This window comes from Ranitomeya imitator, chromosome 1 (genome assembly GCF_032444005.1).
Source record: "Ranitomeya imitator isolate aRanImi1 chromosome 1, aRanImi1.pri, whole genome shotgun sequence".
NCBI lineage: Eukaryota > Metazoa > Chordata > Amphibia > Anura > Dendrobatidae > Ranitomeya > Ranitomeya imitator.
In genome coordinates this window covers 721,876,164-721,890,221 of record NC_091282.1, presented here as the reverse complement: position 1 = coordinate 721,890,221, position 14,058 = coordinate 721,876,164, and the positions used below count along the sequence as shown (strand labels likewise).

Here is a 14,058-nt window from a genome sequence, read left to right as displayed (position 1 = left end):
CGTCCCCCGGCGTCCACTGTGTGAGCGCCGGCCGTAAAGCAGAGCACAGCGGTGACGTCATGACGTCACCGTTGTGCTCTGCTTTACGGCCGGCTGGCGCTTAGTAACCCGATATTTACCCTGGTTACCAGTGAACACATCGCTGGATCGGCGACACAGACGCCGATCCAGCGATGACATCGGGTGATCAGCGACCAAAAAAAGGTCCTGATCACTCCCAGCGACAAACGATCTCTCAGCAGGGGCCTGATCGTTGGTCGCTGTCACACATAACGATTTTGTTAACGATATCGTTGCTAAGTCACAAAAAGCAACGATATCGTTAACAAAATCGTTAAGTGTGAAAGTACCTTTAGTCTGTAATAGTGACTGTACATAGGGTGTATTAAGCTTTGTTTATTGATGTGTGCTGATATGCTAATAGTGCATTATACTCTGGAACCAGCTTGGTAACTTGGAAAGCAGAGAGGGAAAGACTGTACAAATAGATTGAGTGGATCTCATCACTATTGTTTACCTTATCTTGATGTTGGTCTGAAGGACCCTGGGTAATTCTAAAAATAGCTTACAGACCTCGGGTATAAAAGAGACTTCTTTTCTTCTGGTAGGGGACTCTTCAGGATCTTAGCCGAGGGTCTGTCGGACCCGGCTGAAGATCACCGGACTGCTCTCCGATATCTCCCTACACTTGTAGTTACCTCCTCTCTGTGTGCATACCACAGATGGAGTAGTGACCCTGGGAGCTCTGACATAACATCTACCATTATCTCGGTGAGTCAGTGGAAGCGTGAGGCCCTGTAATGTGCGCCATCTTGGGGTAATTGCTGGGATTGTTCTGTTTGCTATTGTGTGTTGTGGTTCAATAAAGTACTGCCAAACTGTTTTACCTTAACCCTGTGTTGTCTGTGCAGTGTATTGCCCACCGGGAGATAGAGCGGGCGTTCAGTGGTATGAACCCTGGTCCATGCAGTCTTGCTAGAGACAGCCGAGCCAGCGGACGAGAGCACCCACTGACCCCATTCCTCCACAAATACATATAACATACAACACATAACATGGATTACATACTTACCAATCACCTAAGTCCTTGAAGCCTTCATCTCCTTTAATAAAAATAACATAATAAACCAACCTATACATACCTTTCAGCCGCAGTCCAATTGATAACGAGGGTCCCACAACAATCTACTATGTAGAACCTTGACATCGGGTGATGTCAGTGCTCTCCAGGGGCTCCAGCGATGAAATGACAGGCGGAGGTAATCATCCGCTGTGCATCCCTCCGCCGCCGGGAAAGAGGTCCCATAGCCCTAATCCTAATTCTCACACAGCATTGTTGTAAAGTGAGAGCCTGAACTCAGGTAACCTCAGTGATGCACCGCAGGAGCCATTGTCTCCTGTCATCATCGGACCGCACTCTGATATCTGAGTGCAGTCTGATTTCCGAGCACTGACACAATGAAGAAGATGGAGACATTTTTCTCTCCATCTTCTCCACCACAGCGTGCTCCGATTCTCTAATTCGTGAGAATCATATCACAATTTGTTGACACTCTGATCAGAATGTAATCTGCATAATCGGTCTGATTCTGTCGGATGAGAGAATCTATGGCCTTCTGACCCTAGCCTAAGGGTATCGTCACACTAAAACGACGCTGCAGCGATACGACAACGATGTCGATCGCTGCAGCGTCGCTGTTTGGTCGCTGGAGAGCTGTCACACAGACAGCTCTCCAGCGACCAACGATCCCGAAGTCCCCGGTAACCAGGGTAAACATCGGGTTACTAAGTGCAGGGCCGCGCTTAGTAACCCGATGTTTATCCGGGTTACCAGCGTAAACGTAAAAAAAACAAACACTACATACTTACATTCCTGTCGCGTCCCTTTGCGCTGTGCTTCTCTGCACTGACAGTGAGCGCCGGACAGCCGGAAAGCAGAGTGGTGACGTGACCGCTGTACTTTACGGCTGGCCGGCGCTCACCAGTCAGTGCGGGAAGCTGAAGGCGAGGGACATGACCAGACACCGGGAATGTAAGTATGTAGTGTTTTTTTTTACATTTACACTGGTAACCAGGGTAAATATCGGGTTACTAAGTGCGGCCCTGTGCTTAGTAACCCGATGTTTACCCTGGTTACCAGTGAAGACATCGCTGAATCGGCGTCACACATGCCGATTCAGCGATGTCAGCGGGAGATCCAGCGACGAAATAAAGTTTCAAACGATCTGCTACGACGTACGATTCTCAGCGGGGTCCCTGATCGCAGTAGCGTGTCAGACACAGCGAGATCGTAAGGATATCGCTGGAATGTCACGGATCGTGCCGTCCTAGCGACTAAAGTGCCACTGTGTGACGGTACCCTAAGTTTGACTGATATCTTAATATTGCTATTAATCAATCTATGGCCTCATTCACATGTTATTTTTCATGTACGTGTTCGATCTGTGGTTTTCTCAGATAGAACTTGTGCCCTTTATAATCTATGGAACTGTCCACATGTCTGTGGTTTTTACACGAACCATGTGTCCACAAAAGAAAATCACGGACACATGTTTGTTTTTGATTGCAATTTTGGCTTATATGCAGATCTATGGGTCTGTGAAAATTACAGACCGCACACCGATGGCATCAGAGTACAGTCTATGTGCAACCGGCATGCAGAGATCAGTGAAATCACTTGTGACGTTCGTTTCAGGGAGGGTGCAGAGGTTGCAACAGTCACTGCAGCCTTGCCCCCTGAGGACACTTCATTTGAGTATCCCAGCATGCACTGGGACTCTCAAACGAAGCAACATAAAAAAGGAAGTCAGAAAAGATAGATAGAAAAGCAGTTTGATTGTGTGTAGTTTGGGAAGAATAGGTGATTTTTTTAATGCAAGTATATTAAAAAATAGTTTAGATTATGCCATTAAATAGGTCAGGATTTAAAATGAAAATTACTTTGCCTTCAGACCATCCCTTTAAGACGCTGGTTGGAGAAACAAGCTCAAAAGGCATTGGTTGTTAGGCACTCTGAGGGTGACAAAGCACTTACCATCTAATTTACCTATGAATTAAAATAATCATTTCTCAGAAATGCAGCAACAGATAAAAGATATAAAGGTGTCTATTGATTTCCATTTCAAAGACCTAGTTGCAGTTATGGGGGGGATTTTGGTCTGTCTTACTTATAGATTTCTTTTAAAAGAATCATTGTATCAATCCAATCAGAAAAGACCTTAGCATTTTACGATTTTGTAAATGTCAATTTTTTATTGTGTTTTGCCGTTATATAAAGTCTATTTTCAAATTTTCTCTAAGGTTAAAACCACATTATTTGCACCAATTGTCAAAATGAACTCAATAATGTTTTTTTAAAACTTGGAAGGAAATAAGATATTTCACAACGGACACCCAGGGCAGAGGAGCAAGGGAATGTTAACTTCTATATAAAATGCGGTAAGAAGATCAGCACGTCTGCTGTTTAAATAGCAGCGTGGAGTGTGGAGCTGTCAGGGTGTGCCGAGCCATGGTGGGAGAGTCCAGGAATGTGCTTGAAAAGGACAAAACGAGAAATGCGAATATGTGAGTGTGTGTATGGGACGCATGAAGTCATCACGAGGACAACCGATCTGTCATCGACCAGGGTGTGACCGGATCCGTCCCGAATCACAGCCATTCTGATGCATTTCAGTGCCATCATTTTCCTATAATTGCAGCTTGGCAAAGTTGCCTAAATATTGATCCTCTTCACGCGTGGCCTGGATCTATGGTGACGTGGTGACAATGATTTTATTTTATTGCCTTCAAGAAGATGAGCAAAGATGAATAAATCATTGGATAGTGTTGTGCAAGGCATTGGTAATTGCTGCAGATTGCACATAAAAGTGCAATAAAAAGGTACATAAATGATAATGATGAGCGTCCCCCGAAAACAGACCGTAACCTAGACTGTACAGTGGAGGCCATGCACTGATCACGTGGGCACGACTTGGTGAACTAGTGAAAGAACTAATTACTCCCAACATTGTTAATTAATAGCTTATAATTATAAGAGGGTATCTAATCTGAAAAGTCTTCTGAATGTTCAAGTCCATTTTGAACATTTGTATCTAAAAAGTGGACTATATCTAATCTAAAAACTGTAGTCTGTTTGGATTTATGGAGTGTACCTAATCTGGAAACTCTTCCCCCACTACATGTGGTGTATCTAATCTAAAAACTGTTATCCGAAGGCTGCTCTTATATATATGGAGTGTATCTAATCTGGAAACTCTTCCCCCACTACATGTGGTGTATCTAATCTAACAACTGTTATCCGAAGGCTGCTCTTATATATATGGAGTGTATCTAATCTGGAAACTCTTCCCCCACTACATGTGGTGTATCTAATCTAACAACTGTTATCCGAAGGCTGCTCTTATATATATGGAGTGTATCTAATCTGGAAACTCTTCCCCCACTACATGTGGTGTATCTAATCTAACAACTGTTATCCGAAAGCTGCTCTTATATATATTGAGTGTATCTAATCTGGAAACTCTTCCCCCACTATGTGTGGTGTATCTAATCTAACAACTGTTATCCGAAAGCTGCTCTTATATATATTGAGTGTATCTAATCTGGAAACTCTTCCCCTACTACGAGTGGTGTATCTAATCTAACAACTGTTATCCAAACGCTCCTCTTAGATATATGGAGTGTAACTATTCTGGAAACTCTTCCCCCAGTATGTGTGAAGTATCTAATCTAACAACTGTTATCCGAAAGCTCCTCATAGATATTTGGAGTGTATCTAATCCGGAAACACTCCTCCAATATGTGTGGAGTATCTAATCTAAAAACATTTGTGAAATCTCCTCTCCTCTTAGACATGTGCAGTGTATCTAATCTAGAAACTCACTCCCAGTATGTTTAGTGTTTCCAATTTTACAACTGTTATCTGAAATCTCTTCTCAGTTATGTGCAGTGTATCTCATCTGAAAACTTCACCCCCAGTATGTGTAGTGTATCAAAGCTAACAACTCCAGTATTTGGAGTGTATCTAATCTGGAAACATTTCTCCAAAATGTATGGTGTATCTAATCTAAAAACTTTTGTGAAATCTCCTCTTAGATATGTGCAGTGTATCTAATCTGGAAACACTCCTCCAATATGTGTGATCTATCTAATCTAATCTAACAACTGTTATCTGAAAGCTCCTCTTCTGTATATGGAGTGTATCTAATCTGGAAACTCTTCTCCAATATATGGACCAAAGTCTTTTTTTCAACCTATATAACTCTGTAACTATGTATCTGAGGTGTATCTAATCTGAAGGTGCGTCCAATTTGTGGTGGTTGAGTTGTATCCAAAACGCCAAACGTTTTTCTTCTACCGTGTGAATTGTGAGGTCTATATTTACAGCTGTAGGGGGTTAGCAAACCTGAATGTTCTCCTCTCTAGTATGTAGGGGAGTATCGCACATAAAGGTTCCCTAGGTACGTGGGGTGTATCCAAATTCTTCTCCGGTGTGCGAAGTATTGAATTAGGTATCTGGCCCCGAGCGGAGAGTGCAGGTAATATGAGCAGATGAATGGGTGAGATTACAGAAAGTAGCACAATCTGATAGTGCTCATCCAAAGGAATCCAGAGACAGAGGGAAATGGGGGGACACAGAGGAGCTGGGGCCACAGAGAAGAGAGGAGCCGGGGCCACAGATGGCCCAATAAGTTACTTACTAGTTTATTCTTCTTCCAGATGACTTATCCCCCAAGTTAAGACAGTGAGCCAGTGTATGGTAGCTCCAGCCCAGGACTCGCTGCTCTCTACTTCCGTCCCTCGACTTGCTGTAATATTTCCTCTCTCAGAATGTTTTCTTTCTTTGGCTGAGTCCCACAGCAGCGAGTGTGACCAACCCTGGGTGTAACGCGTCCCACTGCTGAACCAAGGGCTGACAATCAGATCTGCTTATCAGATGACTGATTGTTTCCCTGGTGCCTTTCTGGGAGCATGTATGTTTGTCATTAGGAAGGAACCCTGCATGACCACTGTGGTGTGCACATCTGGAGGCATCGCATCCGGCAGCCATAGAATTTTATGTGTTATGGGTGTGCACAGTGCCACGTTGTACAGCAGAAATCTCATACAGATCCTGACTTTCTGAAGAAGGGGGGGGGTCTACTTTATATATATACTAGATGGCAGCCCGATTCTAAAGAATCGGGAGTCTAGAATCCATATATACTTTATTTATTCAAATGTAAGAATAATACAATTAATAAATAATAGTAAGAAAGAACAAAAAATGGCTGCACTCACCAGCTCTGCATTATTAGTATACTTTCTATCAGACCTAATCTTACGTGCGCCATCAGCAGCTTTGGGCTCTGTGTCATTAGTATCCTTACTATTAGAGCTCATGTTGGCTAAGCTAAACAGCTTTAAGCGTGGTGGTGGCAAACAGCAGGTTAATAAGAGGCAGTGTCAGGTAGTAGGAAAATAGCCAGTTAATAATAGGCAATAGTTCTTTGCAGGAATGCAGATATTAATAAATAGGCAGTTTACATTGCAGAGAAATTGCTGGGCAATAATGGACAATGTCCTTATGTGGCAAATAATAGAGCAATATACCCAATGTGGCAAAGAAGAGGTTAATAAACGGCAGTCTCTCAATATAACAGTCAGTGAATAATAGGCAGTATATGGAGAAAACACCAAACAAAAGTTCAAAATTGGTGTGAAAATGTCACTGAACCACTTCACAACTAAATATATATAGTTTTGGTAAATGGTATTATCATTTTTTTGACGAAATTCGGCAGGAGCTTGAAGAGCAACGTCACTGGGCCCGCCTCCACGCAGTAGAAACTTGCTGTGAGGTAAAAATTCAAAAATCACACCAAAATGGCGGGCGGAGTGTGTCACAGTACGGCACGTTTCTGATTGGTCGCTCACAGCAGGCGGCAACCAATCAGACACTGGACACTGTTGACGTCACTTATCTCCAGACATTAGCTCCGGACATTAGCTCCGGACAGGAAGTTGGCACAAATTGCAGGAAGTAGTATTCTAGGCAATTATATATTAGATATATATATATATATATATATACTGTATACAGTGGGGCAAAAAAGTATTTAGTCAGTCAGCAATAGTGCAAGTTCCACCACTTAAAAAGATGAGAGGCGTCTGTAATTTACATCATAGGTAGACCTCAACTATGGGAGACAAACTGAGAAAAAAACAACCAGAAAATCACATTGTCTGTTTTTTTATCATTTTATTTGCATGTTATGGTGGAAAATAAGTATTTGGTCAGAAACAAACAATCGAGATTTCTGGCTCTCACAGACCTGTAACTTCTTCTTTAAGAGTCTCCTCTTTCCTCCACTCATTACCTGTAGTAATGGCACCTGTTTACACTTGTTATCAGTATAAAAAGACACCTGTGCACACCCTCAAACAGTCTGACTCCAAACTCCACTATGGTGAAGACCAAAGAGCTGTCAAAGGACACCAGAAACAAAATTGTAGCCCTGCACCAGGCTGGGAAGACTGAATCTGCAATAGCCAACCAGCTTGGAGTGAAGAAATCAACAGTGGGAGCAATAATTAGAAAATGGAAGACATACAAGACCACTGATAATCTCCCTCGATCTGGGGCTCCACGCAAAATCCCACCCCGTGGGGTCAGAATGATCACAAGAACGGTGAGCAAAAATCCCAGAACCATGCAGGGGGACCTAGTGAATGAACTGCAGAGAGCTGGGACCAATGTAACAAGGCCTACCATAAGTAACACACTACGCCACCATGGACTCAGATCCTGCAGTGCCAGACGTGTCCCACTGCTTAAGCCAGTACATGTCCGGGCCCGTCTGAAGTTTGCTAGAGAGCATTTGGATGATCCAGAGGAGTTTTGGGAGAATGTCCTATGGTCTGATGAAACCAAACTGGAACTGTTTGGTAGAAACACAACTTGTCGTGTTTGGAGGAAAAAGAATACTGAGTTGCATCCATCAAACACCATACCTACTGTAAAGCATGGTGGTGGAAACATCATGCTTTGGGGCTGTTTCTCTGCAAAGGGGCCAGGACGACTGATCCGGGTACATGAAAGAATGAATGGGGCCATGTATCGTGAGATTTTGAGTGCAAACCTCCTTCCATCAGCAAGGGCATTGAAGATGAAACGTGGCTGGGTCTTTCAACATGACAATGATCCAAAGCACAGCGCCAGGGCAACGAAGGAGTGGCTTCGTAAGAAGCATTTCAAGGTCCTGGAGTGGCCTAGCCAGTCTCCAGATCTCAACCCTATAGAAAACCTTTGGAGGGAGTTGAAAGTCCGTGTTGCCAAGCGAAAAGCCAAAAACATCACTGCTCTAGAGGAGATCTGCATGGAGGAATGGGCCAACATACCAACAACAGTGTGTGGCAACCTTGTGAAGACTTACAGAAAACGTTTGACCTCTGTCATTGCCAACAAAGGATATATTACAAAGTATTGAGATGAAATTTTGTTTCTGACCAAATACTTATTTTCCACCATAATATGCAAATAAAATGTTAAAAAAACAGACAATGTGATTTTCTGGATTTTTTTTTCTCAGTTTGTCTCCCATAGTTGAGGTCTACCTATGATGTAAATTACAGACGCCTCTCATCTTTTTAAGTGGTGGAACTTGCACTATTGCTGACTGACTAAATACTTTTTTGCCCCACTGTATGTATGTATGTATATATATATATATATATATATATATATATATATATATATATATATACACACACACACAAAAATAATACACATGCTAGCATACAGTACAGTGCACACCTTTTAGACAGGTGTGGACAAAATTCTGCAAAGTAAAAATATTTTCAAAAATAAAAGTACTAATATTTTATTTTATCAATTAGAAAATGCAAAGTGAATGAACCAACAAAACCTAAATGATATCAATATTTGGTGTGATCTTCCTTTGCATTCAAATTATCATCAATTCTTCTAGGCAAACTTGTACAGGGTTTTTAAGGAATTCAGAAGGGAGGTCGTTTCCAAACATCTTGGAGAACTAATTACAGATCTTAATACTCCTGTCCTTTAATGTAATCCTAGACAGACTTAAGGCACCTTCACACATAACGATATTGTTAACGATATCGTTGCTTTTTGTGACGTAGCAACGATATCGTTTATGAAATCGTTATGTGTGACAGCGACCAACGATCAGGCCCCTGCTGGGAGATCGTTGGTCGCTGAATAAAGTCCAGAACTTTATTTCGTCGCTGGACTCCCTGGAGACATCGCTGGATCGGCGTGTGTGACACCGATCCAGCGATGTCTTCACTGGTAACCAGGGTAAACATCGGGTAACTAAGCGCAGGGCCGCGCTTAGTAACTCGATGTTTACCCTGGTTACCATCCTAAAAGTAAAAAAACCAAACACTACATACTTACCTACCGCTGTCTGTCCTCCAGCGCTGTGCTCTGCTCTCCTCCTGTACTGGCTGTGAGCGTCGGTCAGCCGGAAAGCAGAGCGGTGACGTCACCGCTCTGCTTTCCGGCCGCTGTGCTCACACAGACAGTACAGGAGGAGTGCAGAGCACAGCGCTGGAGGACAGACGGCTGTAGGTAAGTATGTAGTGTTTGTTTTTTTTTACTTTTAGGATGGTAACCAGGGTAAACATCGGGTTACTAAGCGCGGCCCTGCGCTTAGTTACCCGATGTTTACCCTGGTTACCGGCATCGTTGGTCGCTGGAGAGCGGTCTGTGTGACAGCTCTCCAGCGACCAAACAGCGACGCTGCAGCGATCCGGATCGTTGTCGGTATCGCTGCAGCGTCGCTTAATGTGAAGGGGCCTTTAATGATGTTGGGATCAGGGCTCTGTGGGGGCCAGATTTTCACTTCCAGGACTCCTTGTTCTTCTCTACTCTGAAGATTGTTCTTAGTGACTGTGGAGAAACGGGGTCAGTGGGTGCTCTCGTCCGCTAGCCCGGCTGTCTTTAGCAAGACTCCATGGATCATGGCTCATACCACTGAACGCCCATGCTCTCTCCCCGTGGGCAATACACTACATAGACAATACAGGGTTAGGGTAAGACAGTGTGGCAAAACATTATTGAACCACAACACGCAATAGCAAACAGAACAATCCCAGCAATAACCCCCAAGATGGTGCACATTACAGGGTCTCACCCTTCCGCTGACTCGCCGGGATAATGGTAGATGTTATGGAGCGCCCGCTAGGACCATGGGGCACTCGGGCCCAGTTCGGTGGCCATTAAAGGGGTAGTCACAGTGGCAGTGACCCTGTCCATGGCCCTGGGCATCCAAATTAAAGGGAAGGGTTTTAAGGGGGTTGTGGAATAAAGAATGTTCGTGACGCCACCTGTGGTATTCGGTCAGGGTTGACCGACTATGCTTAAAGGGGTCCACTGGGAATGACTGGGAATAATGGTACTGCAGCAGGGATGGTATGGCTTCCCACAGGTGAAGCTGGATCCCCAGGGTTCCCGGTATAGTGAGTAAAGATGGTAGATGGTGTAGTGCCAGAAAGGATCATAGGACACAGGGTTGAAGTCTCTTTGCCTTTTGCTGTTGGTAGTCTGCCACAGTCCAGGGTAAGGATCACAGGTGATGGTGAGGTCCGGCCAGCCTGGAAGCAATTCGGAATCCCACTTTGCAAGTGGGGTTGAAAGCCTTCCTTCCTGTGCTGTTGTGTGCATCCCTTGTTGCATAAGGCACATGTGTAACCCCCTGAATGAACGTCTTCACCTGAGGATTTGTCGTAATACTACGTTGGAATAAGACCGATAAGACTGATATCTGTTCCTTGAGCGAGCCGAGCGCCAGGCCTGAGTCAAGACCGGTCTGTAGGAAATCTAAAATGGTGGGAATAGAGAAGGTGAGGGGAAGATGTCCACGAGCCTTGCACCAAGCAAAATACGGTTATAAATGCATACCGATGCAGGCTTACGAGCACTGATCATTGTGGATGCGACCTGTTGTGAAAAACCAGCCTGGGTCAGAATCCAGTATTCAATGGCCAAGCCGTTAAACACTGGGCCGCTGTGTTCTGGTGGTAAATCGGTTCCTGGAAGAGAAGATCTGAATGATCTGGCAGTCACCAGGGTATGTCGGAGACAAGGCGCACCAACTCTCCGAACCACGCCGGGTGTGGCCAATCCAGAGTGTCCAGGATCACTGGAACCCCTTCCGCCTTGATCTTCCTGATGACTCTCAGAAGAAGCGGCAGCGGGGGAAAAATGTACAGAAGACAGAACTGGTGCCACGGAAGAACCAGAGCATCCAATCCTATGACTCTTGGATCTCGAGACTGAGCTATTAACCTGGAAACTTTGGTGGTTAGTCTGGATGCCATCAGATCTACATCTGTGGTCCCCCAACGAAGACAGATGTTGGAAAACTTCTGGATGAAGTTCTCACTCCCCCGAGGGAAGACCCTGACAGCTGAGGAAGTTTGCCGCCCAGTTTTCCATACCTGGTATGTGCACTGCTGAGAGCACCGAGTGGTTCCTCTCTGCCAATCGAAGAATGCGAGTTACTTCGTACATGGCCGCCCTGCTGTGGGTACCCCCTTGATGGTTGATGTATGCCACAGCCGTGGTGTTGTCCGATTGAATTCCGATGGGGTGACCAGCTAAGGCTACGTTCACATTTGCGTTGTGCGCCTCTGCGTCGGCGCCGCAACGCACAGCGCAAATAAAAACGCACCAAAACGCACGCAAAAATGCTGCGTTTTGCGACGCATGCGTCCTGTTTTGCCGAAATTTGGACGCCAGAAAAATGCAACTTGTTGCGTTTTCTGCGCCCGACGCTTGCGGCAAAAAAAACGCATGCGTCGCACAACGCAGCACAACGCATGTCCATGCGCCCCCCATGTTAAATATAGGGGCGCATGACGCATGCGTCGCCGCTGCGTCGCCCGATGCAAACACGCAAAACGCTAATGTGAACATAGCCTTAGAGATAATGAAACTGCAGTAGCATTAGCCATATAGCTTGGATTTCCAAGATATTGATTGGAAGTTTCGATTCCTGAGAAGACCAGTGGCCCTGAGCGGTGTGGCGACGAAAAACTGCTCTCCAGCCCAGAAGACTGGCATTGGTAGTCCTCGCTAGCCATTGGACCGGGAGAAAGGACTTCCCCTGGTTGAGGGAAGAACTCGATGTCCACCATCTGAGAGTCTGCCTGACCCGCGGGGATAGGTGGCACCGGCAGTAGATGAGAAAGGGTTCCTGTCCCAAGCCGCTAGTAAAGCATGCTGTAGGGGTTGGAGGTACATCTGTGCGAAAGAAACCACTTCCATTGCTGTCACCATTTTCCCCAGTACTCTCATCACAATGTGCATGGAATGAGGGGATGACTGAGAAAGTGCGGGGGCTCCTTGCTGAAGGGCTAGGACCTTGTCTTGAGGGAGAATCTCCGACCCTCGGGAGGAGTCCAGGGTCATGCCTAGAAAGGATATCTGCTGCTCAAAGCCGTGAATTGAAAGTGCTGTTCACGAATGGCGAAACACAGGAACCTCTGGTGGGAGGGAAAAATCGGGATGTGCAGGTAAGCATCTCGAATATCGATGGATGCTAGAAACTCCCCTTTTCCATTGAGGTAATGACCAAATGCAGAGACTCCATTGCGGCGCAAAGAGTCTATGGCTCGGGAAAGAGCCTTTGCCCTTGCGCTTGATGCTGGGAGTCGGGAAGGAAAGAAATGAGCTGGGGGACGCCAAGAAAAATGGATTTTGTATCCAGAAGACACCAGGGCTCTGACCCATTCATCGAGAACGACTGAGCGCCAGACCGGGTGAAACAGAAGTAGACGACCGCCTACCCTGCTGGTGTTGACCGGATAACCCCAGTCATTGGGTGAAAATCTCTGGGACCTAGATCCCTTAGATCCAGACTGTTTGGGCCGACCCTTCCATTGGTGATTGGACCTATAGGATGTCTGGAGATCTCTGTTCCTGCGTGGAGAGCGTCCTGATGCTGAAGAGGTAGTGGACCAAACCGGATTGGTGTGGAAGGATCGGAAACGGATTTGTTGTTGACGCTGAAAAGGACGCAAAGCCTCTGCTGGGGAAGAAATTTGCTCTTTCCTTCCGTAGCATCCAAAATAAGCTGATCTAGCTTCTCTCCAAACAAACGCCCACTCTGGTAAGGAAGAGCTGTCAGAGACTTTTTTAACACAGAATTCACCTTCCATTCTCTGAGCCATAAAGATCTTCTGATCATGATGGCATTTGCCGGCGATAGAGCCGCACAGTTGGCCGCATCCAAAGAAGCGTGTACCAGGTAATCTGCCTGAAAAATTTGGCTAGCCTGCTGCGCTGCCTCCAGAAGATTACTGCTCTGAATGGAATTAGCCAAGGTGTCTGACCAGGAAACCATTGCTTTAGCTACCCACGCTGCAGCGAAGGAAGGACATAGAGCCGCACCTGAGACCTCGAAAAATAGATGGAGCCAAATTTTATATCTGGCGGTCTGTGGGATTTTTAATAGTTGATCTGTCCAGCAGGGATAAAAAGGATTTGGATGCCAGGCGAGAGACTGGCAGGTCTACTACAGGGGACTCGGCCCAATCTTTTCAGATCGGCTGAGAAAGGGTACTTCGCCTCAAGCGGTTTTTGTCCTGTAAAGCGCTTATTCGGTTGTTCCCTGTGCCGATTAACTATGTCCCGAAACTCCAGGTGAATGGCGAACGTTCTATGAGGATGCTTAGCTTTTTTTAAATACATAGTGTGATCCAGAACAGAGCCGGAGTCTTCATCAACCTTCAGAGTTTGGTTGATGGCTTCAATCAGAGAATCAAGCCTCCTCTGAAAGTCTGGCGAATCCGGATCTAAGGAGACGTCTAATTCAAACTCAGAATCGAGTTCGCTACCAAAGTCTGGAGAGGGAGAACAAGTGGAGAAACTTCACACTAGACCTCAAGCAGCTTGGATTGTCTGTCTCTCCACTCTTCCTCCAGACTCCGGGACCTTGATTTCCAAGGTCTAGTGTAAAGTATCCACAATCAATGATGGTTTTGGGAGCCATGTCATCTGCTGGTGTAGGTCCACTGTGTTTTATCAAGTCC

The 14,058-nt window shown here is 45.5% G+C and overlaps 1 long non-coding RNA gene across 1 annotated transcript in view; it reads right to left on the bottom strand.

Annotated features, from left to right (window-relative positions):
* LOC138643923 (uncharacterized) overlaps positions 1-6,070 on the bottom strand; it is a 29,866-nt gene extending 23,796 nt beyond the window's left edge. Inside the window, exon 1 of the long non-coding RNA XR_011314436.1 lies at positions 5,700-6,070. This is a non-coding gene — a long non-coding RNA (uncharacterized lncRNA). The remainder of the gene's footprint in view (positions 1-5,699) is intronic.
* Between the last annotated feature and the right edge of the window lie 7,988 nt (positions 6,071-14,058).